Genomic DNA, 8148 nt, shown 5'->3' on the forward strand with positions numbered 1-8148 from the left:
ATCACCAAATATTTATCAAAGTGTATTTATATTATTATATTGTTAATGCCTTAGGAAAAAATATTTTTAATTGGTTTTTATACCTGTATTTCTAAATCATACCAGAAAAAAATTAATGGACAGTCTCATACAATTATACAGGGTTTACTTACATTGTCATTAAAATTTCCTTAAGATGATCTACAGACGAACAAGAAAATCTTTTAAGTCCATTGTTCTTTTTTGATGATTCATTTAATTGCTGTTTTAGTAAGATATTTAACTAATATAATTTAAAATTTGTGTTTTCTAGAAAGCAAACTTTGTTTTTGAAAATTACTCTAATGTGTTGTGTAAATTGTTGTATTTATTTTTATGTCTTGTTCAATGAATCATTTGTGAACAGTTTAGGAGACAAATAATATGATTTGGCAGTAATAGCACAGTACACCAGTTATGTCTGATGCAACAGCTATTCAGAATCAGAATAGGGAAACTTAGAAAAATTAAATGGTTGCAGAACTATGCGCAAGAAATTTCTCTGAAAACCCAGATTTCAAGCCACAAAATTCCCTAGCATGATATATACTTCAGTAGTGAAATAGAAAATAAAGCAGTATGTTATTATTTATTAGGCTTTTTTGTTGATCAGATAGAGAGAAATCACACCCTCTGTAGTAGCTCCTAAGATGTACAATTTTGAAATAAGCTTTTTCCTGAGTAAAAGACATAACACATAGTTCTTCCATATTCTGAGGGCTGTTCACCACTGCAGACATGCAGTATACAAATTAAACTTTTTTACTCCAGCTGAGGCTGTACTTTGCCCACTGAGTGATTTATCTTTGCAAGAGAGAAAGCAGCATTTGCACCATTAACCTTCCCTGAGACTTTGCTGGGGAAAGTTTTCCTCATCATTTTAATTTGATTACAGAAGAGTCTAGGTATGAGAACCACCCTAGACAGAAATACATCTGGGAATGTCCCGGCCATGGACCTTTTGGAAGAGTTTGTACTTTTGAAAAAATCTTATAGTGAACAATAAAGTAACTGCTGGTGCACTAGAACAATCTGTAGAAATAACATTGATCTACTAACTTGTACAGATTTGTTCTCCAAAATAATAACTTGTTAAAAGTATTTACTTGTTGGTTCTTTTTCTTTAATATCTGTATGTGGGCCTTAAAGGCCCATGGAAGTCAGATCTCCTTGTCAGTTCAAAAAAATAAAATACTCTCCATTTTTAAGGAGAGGTATGGTAAAAAAATTAGGAGAAAACAGCATAACAAGATAAGCATTCAACTTAGCTCTTCAGTTGTTCTACTCTTCCATTATTTCCCATTCAGTCCTTCTTCCCTTGGCTGTTTATTTAAACTGTTTGCTGTTTAGAGTAAGGGGGTTGCTTTCTGACTCATTGTCCACACAGATTGCTGGCATTCTGTACTAACAAGCAACTATTATAAACAACCACATGTATATTCTCTTTCATACAAGCACAACAGATTTTCTAACAAACAAGAGTAAGGCTTAGACACCTCAGAGTAGAACACTGGAAATTTGCTTAGATTAAATGAATGAGTGAGCCAGATCCCTGGGGTTAAAACAGAGAATTTGGCAGTGCCAGCCCCAGCAAGGAGTGTTGAAGAGACAGAAGGGAAGCTTCTGTTAAAGTACTGGAAGGGGTTAAAAATGAGACAGGAGTGAACCACTCTAGTGTGAAAATAGTTCTCATTCAACAGCGCTGAAGGTTTCTAAATAGAAATTTCACATTATATAGCTTCCAGGTAGTTGAAATTGCCAAGTCAAAACATTGTTGGGGACAAGATTCCAAGTTTTGCACCAACACCGTTCAACGGGTAACAGTGACTGGATCTGAAAGAAGGTATTTCCCTTTCTCAGTGGCCAGTTCAGCAATATCACAGTGACACTAAAACACAGTCATTTTACAGACAGCTCTATTTTTAATCTAATCCATTTCTTTTTTTTGTTTAATGGAAAAATTTACTTTGTCAAGGCTAGCCAAAAGCACTAGTAAGAACTGCTTTTGTTTCAAAACGGAAATACATAATATGTGCATTTATCACTGAAGACAGAATATAATCAGCAGATTATCAGATTCTCTTAATTGATTAAGAAAATTATTATGTGTGCAATTGCATGCACTGAGTCTACTTAAGAGGGAAACATGATAGGGAGGTTTATTAATTCATCCAAGTATCTAGATGTAAAACAGAATAGACACTACATTAAGAGAATTAATTCATTGTTGCATTTATGGAATTTGTAAGAATATATTTTAAAAGTACAATAAACATCTGTCCATCTTAAAGATGGGGGCTCAAATCATATTGCGGAAGAGCATAAACTAGATTTTAGTCCTGAGTGACAGTATTTCGATTTATTATAACTACATAACAACAATTCTACATATCACAATGATTAGTAAATTAGATTCTAAATGCCTTTGAATGCCTTTGACTGCTCCTCAGTGCATTTCTGTATAAATTTTGCATAAAGTCATTGCTTTTGTAACCTTTGTTGAATTGATATTTCCTGCTAATTTCAAGATAAAACTCTAAATTATTTTTCTTTTTCTCACCTGTAAAACTCCCATTCTTCCTGCATCACAACAAAACTATAAGGAAATAAAATTACTATTGTAATATTTTTCCCAGTGTACCTGGAACTACAGCAAAAAAGCCTGATGTTCACTGCAGGCAAATTGATACTGCAGTAAAAATGATACTGAAACCTGCAAATAGTGGACACATGGATAAATACAAATAATGGACATGTAGATAAATAATAATAAAAGGGAAGCATGAACTTGACTTTCTAAAGTCAAATAATTTCTGACAAATATCTTGGACCACTCTAAATCAGCTCTTAAATTTTCTATTACATGTAATCTTCATGGATCCAACTCTAAATACACAGAATGCTCTGTATGATTTCTTACATTTCACTAAATATATTTTCAAATATCAGTTAATCCCTGGCACAAATGAATTTGGCAGAAGGTGAAAAACTTAATAAAAAGATGTAAAAATCATTTATCTGCTCAACACTAACAACTTTCTATACTAACTATTTTTTTAATGCTGTTGCTTTACTATTTCTTTAACCTACTTGCTCTACAGTTTATGTTCCATTTTTTTGTTTGTTTGTTTTTTCCTTTGCTAAATCTGTTTGTTTTATATTTAGAAATCTGATGTCTAAGACTGTGGTTCCAAAAATCCTTTACTTCAGAAACAAAACTCTGGAACATTATTTCTTTCCAGTCTTCATGGGTCTGTCTAGATGTCTTTTGAATTATTCTTTCTCAAATGCAACACTACAGTAAGTAATAAAAATAAAGATAGAAACTGAATGAGAAGCAGAAATTATTGTGAAAACTAGGTAGAGCAGTAAAAAACATGTGGCAAAGGCCAATTTAAATTTTTCAGTGCAGGGAGTAAAGTAATTTTTTTATTTGCTAAACTGGTCTGAGCAATTTTCTTGGCCCCTCATAAATAATTAACAAAAAAAAAGGCTTTCCAAATTAGCTTTATTATTCAATGTTCCTATTTCCCATTTGCTATATTTTCATGATTGCAGTCTGCATCTCAGATAATCCACACCTTTTTTGAAGAATCAGGCCTGGAGAGTGAGCACTGAAATAACATGCAGAGAGCAAGAGAAAGAAGCATGGAAACCACTGGGGAGCAAGAACTGTGGAGGAATTACTTTGCAACCAGTCCAACTCATAAAATTGCTCATTTGAGGAGGATTTTTGCCTGTTTATTCAAAAAAATGCAAAGTCTCACAGGTGAGAAACAAAGTGTGAGGTTTAAATTGCTATCACTTATGTGTCATATGCACGATTATTTTCCCACAGCCTTTACCGTCCAGGTGCCTAAAGTTTATATCATGTATTTTTGATACAACTATCTACCTGTGTTTCCAAATATATTCACAGCTTCAACTTTTGCTGCTGTCTTTACAAATGAAAAGCAGTTCCACAGATATCCCTCGGATATAACCAAGATCTTCCACAGAATCATTTATTGTGCATGGATTGATAGATTGCTATGTGCTGAATTAAACCATTCTTTTTAAATTAGACAAAAGACTGTCTAACTCATGCCATTTAGAATGTAAAATTTCTGAAATGGATATTCCTCCAAAGTGTCGTAATAAATAGTGCACATTCATTGAGGGACTCAATACTTTCTCTTTGTAAAGTTCAACCTTCTTTAAAATCTTACCTGAGTCTTCACTTTTTACAAAACATGGAAGAAGTTGGTTTAAAAGCACTTTCACGGGACTGTTCACGAGTGGAGATGTGAATCGCAGGAGGTGAACCTGCTGCTGTAGAAACAGGGAAGCCAGAGCTGCTCCTGTATCACCATCTAGTGGAGAAGAGCCCTGTTGCCGATTCCACAGCTCCCGAGCTCCATGAGCGTGAGAGTGGGTTCCTGACTGAACCTCAACTGATGGATTGCACACTACCTGCTCTATCTAAATCTTTGTGCCCAGAGATCAACTAACTTCCACATAGGAGGATGGAACTGGCACCTAAGTGTGTTCAAAGTAACAACCTAGGAGATCTGGACACCTTACCTTTTTTAACCTTTTGCCTCCTTGGACCAAAACATTCAGCATATTTTTTTGAGTGTTATAAATGTCATGTTTGGAGGTGAAAAACTAGAAATTGTTCTGTCACTGTCATTTGGAGTAAAGATTCATCATAAAAAATGGATTTCTTGAAAATTAATGAGCCACCAAATTGGACTAATTATTTTAGGGAAATAAAACGACTGGGCACAATTTACTCAACTCCTGAAACAAGGACAAGAAGGCACTACTGAAAGAATCACGTCTATGGGGTAAGCATTCAGAGAACAGAGAAAGATTTTTAACACTTTTTGTCCTTTCTTGTGACATTAAAGCAGTAACTCTAATGCAATAGTAAGGGAAATAGTATGGGAAAAATTTGATTCCAAGACAAATTTTACATCCAGTGGGGCTAATATTTAAAAGCTATATTGACATTTTCAGTGACATTAGAGGGACATGGTCTATTCTCAAAATTTTACTGGGGCTAGAGGTACCATAGTGCATGTATTTCCAATAGATTTCAGCTATTAAATAGTGTCATTCTTATCTTCACAGATCAATGTAGCATTTAGGGCTTTTCTCCTGACTAACTGTGTATTTTCATACCTAAATACATTCACAGAACCACAGAATGGGTCAGGTTGGAGGGGCGCACAGTGCGTCACCTGGTCCAACATCCTGCTCAAGCAGGGCACATGGCATAGGATTGTATCCAGGCTTGGATATCTCAAGTGAGGGAGACTACACAACCTCTCTCGGCAACCTGTCCCAGTGCTTAGTCACTGCACAGTAAAGAAGTTCTTCCTCATGTTCAAGTAGAACTTCCTGGGCACCACCACTTAAAAAACCCCAATCCAAACAAACAACAAAACACAAAACCCAAAGAATTGTAGCCACCGTGCAAGACTGTAGTGTTAGAGTAGAAAGCACATTTCTACCTAGAGAGGGGTCAGGAGGTCAATCAAACACCACTTCAAAAGTTGCCAGTGCTCACAACACTTTGTGGTATGAAAAGGAAGGGACTACATTTGATTGAAGACGACCAAACAACGAAATTCACTAGGTGAGTACAATGCCCTACTTTACACTTTTTTTGAAGAACTCATCCAACTCTAAGCAAAAACAGACATTACTCGCACTTTGTTCTAATCAAAATCTTACATTTTATTGCCATTATTTCACAAAATTAGTTTTCCTTCTACTTTCACTTTCAAAGAGCGTGTTTACAGTTGTACACCATGTGTGCTTTCCAGATTAGATAGCCAGGCCTGATGTTGAAACATAAACTGAAAGTGCAAAACACTTTTCAGACAAGTCATACAGCAGCAATAAATTTAAATATTTTAATGTCTAGTATGTTAAAGGAGAACATTATATCAGTATTCATGATTTGTCAAACACCAGCACAAGTAACTCACCTTGCCTGGCCTTAAGCAGACAAGGAACTCAAATTTGTAGATCCATTCATATCACTTGGGAGGTTTCTAGAAAAAGCTCTCCTGCACTCATACAAAAAGTTTTCTTCTGCCAGAAGTCTTTCCACATGTTTCTGGCCTAATAATTAATAACTTGGATTAACTTTAATAAATTGGAGTAAAATCACCGATTTCCTCTTGCATTTACTTTAAGCTATATTCATTCCCTTCTTCCTAAAAAATGTAAATGGCTCTTGCTATACAGTTCAGTCTGGATCTGGCCATTACCCTATGAGAATCAGAGAATAGAGAAAGGAAAGGAAAAGCATGGTTCTGAGAAGGAATATTGACCTGGAAAATTGATCGAAGATGGAAGATACCGAAAGGAAAACGTTTAATTGTAGGCATTAACATCTGTGTAAACACCACAGGGATCCAGTACTGTGACCCTAGGAGATAATGTGAGGAAAGGAAATACAATTTCTAGTATTTAATATGGCAATAGACTGAAGAGGCTAAGAAGATGATAAGTTTTTTTATATACTTTTATTTTGTTTAACAAGAACTTTTTGAGGTATTGAATTGCCACTTGAAGCTAAGGAGAAGCAGGAACAGAGAAATAAAGAATAGTAAAGAAAAAAAGACGAACCATGGAAATTTCAGCTAAATGATCCTTTGCATAACATTATTTTAAAAAGTACGAACAAAATTTACAATTTTCTTTAATCTCCCAGCAATTGCAGTTGAGAAAGACTGTATGTCAAAACCCCATACTATCTCACTTTAGACAAATATTTAAGTGCTTAAACTGGGAAAGCGGCAGGTTGCGACCCCAGCAGTCAGGGTCAGGACACCTCCATTTCTCCAGTTATTGCTGAGGAGCTTCTGAGAGGTGACTGGCAGGAAAGATGAGTGCTAATGTCTTTACAAACAATTCTATGGGTGAAGGAATGGGTGTTAACGTCTTAGAAATGGGTATTAATATCTCTACTGACTTCAAGGGGAAGGTTTGTTACATATCCCAGACAGCTTGGCTCCTGAAACTGGCAAGGGTCTGCGCAAGACTCAACTTCCGAAATTTGAGGCAAAATGACAGGTTCAAGGGGGAATATGTGGTGGGTGGCTCGGGAAGGCTGCACTTTCCTAGTACCTCTGCTGGTGGGGGAAGAAAGAAGGCAACATGCAGCCGGGAGTTTAGGATAAAAGGAGACCGCATCCTCTAAAACCTCGAGAGAGAAACCCCGCGGGCCTGTGCCCGGGTGGACTCTCTGCCATTGTGCGAATAAAGTTGCAGGACTCCTCTGTCTCCTTTAGGACGCTGGCCTTTCATAGCCTGATTTTCCGTACATGCCTGAGCCCACCGGAGGAAAGCTCGAGCTGAGAGTGGGGACAATGCTCCGGGGACGATGCTTCTTCTGCAAGGATGGGGAGAATGCTCACCTGGGGGACAGGTAGGCGCCGTCCATACAGGGTCTACAAAATTCTCCACTGGGAATCACAGAAACAAACAAACCAGCAAACAAACAAACAAAAAAGACAACACCCGCCCCCTCCCCCAGTTCACCAATTACTATTTAAACATTGCCACACGTTTCCACAACACTGCGAAGAGGACATGTTGGAAGACTTTATCAGATGGCATTTTGCGGGTAGGTGGCTGCTGCCCCCGCTTCACACCGCCTGTACGAAATGTGTTCACTACCCCGACCTGCCCGCGGTGCTCCAGCGCAGCAGGTCAGGCTAGTGGGATCCCGAGGCAGGATCCCACTCCACCTCCGCCAGGCAGATTCTTTGGGATCGGCAGGAAAGGGGTTAAACGAGGAGCCTCGGCGCCTGGAACCCGGCGGACTCTTCCATTACCTCGAGAGGGGGGACCCACTTACGAATTGCTAATTATTCGCTACCAGATAATGTTAAGACTCGAAAAGGAAAGCTATAAGCAGTCGTTATAAAGCATGAGAAGCAAGTCTGTGAGTTAAAACAAGATAACCTGAGGTAAAATCCTGAGGGCACCTCCGTCTTTTCTCCTGCGTGGGCAAGTTGCGCTCAGCCCGGTCTGAGGGAGGAGGCGAGGCGGCACCCCGGTAGCGTGTTTGGGGCTCGCAGGGCGCTTTAGGAGTTTTAGATACACTAATTTCTCCTTTCAGCATGGCCA

General features: G+C 37.8%; 1 long non-coding RNA gene across 1 annotated transcript in view; it reads left to right on the forward strand.

Annotated features, from left to right (window-relative positions):
- The first annotated feature begins 8040 nt into the window (after positions 1-8040).
- The window catches only part of LOC115948454, a 9489-nt gene continuing 9381 nt past the window's right edge, over positions 8041-8148 (forward strand). The window contains exon 1 of the long non-coding RNA XR_004082285.1: positions 8041-8077. This is a non-coding gene — a long non-coding RNA (uncharacterized LOC115948454). The remainder of the gene's footprint in view (positions 8078-8148) is intronic.

Source organism: Geospiza fortis, unplaced genomic scaffold (assembly GCF_000277835.1).
Source record: "Geospiza fortis unplaced genomic scaffold, GeoFor_1.0 scaffold163, whole genome shotgun sequence".
In the NCBI taxonomy this organism is placed as follows: domain Eukaryota; kingdom Metazoa; phylum Chordata; class Aves; order Passeriformes; family Thraupidae; genus Geospiza; species Geospiza fortis.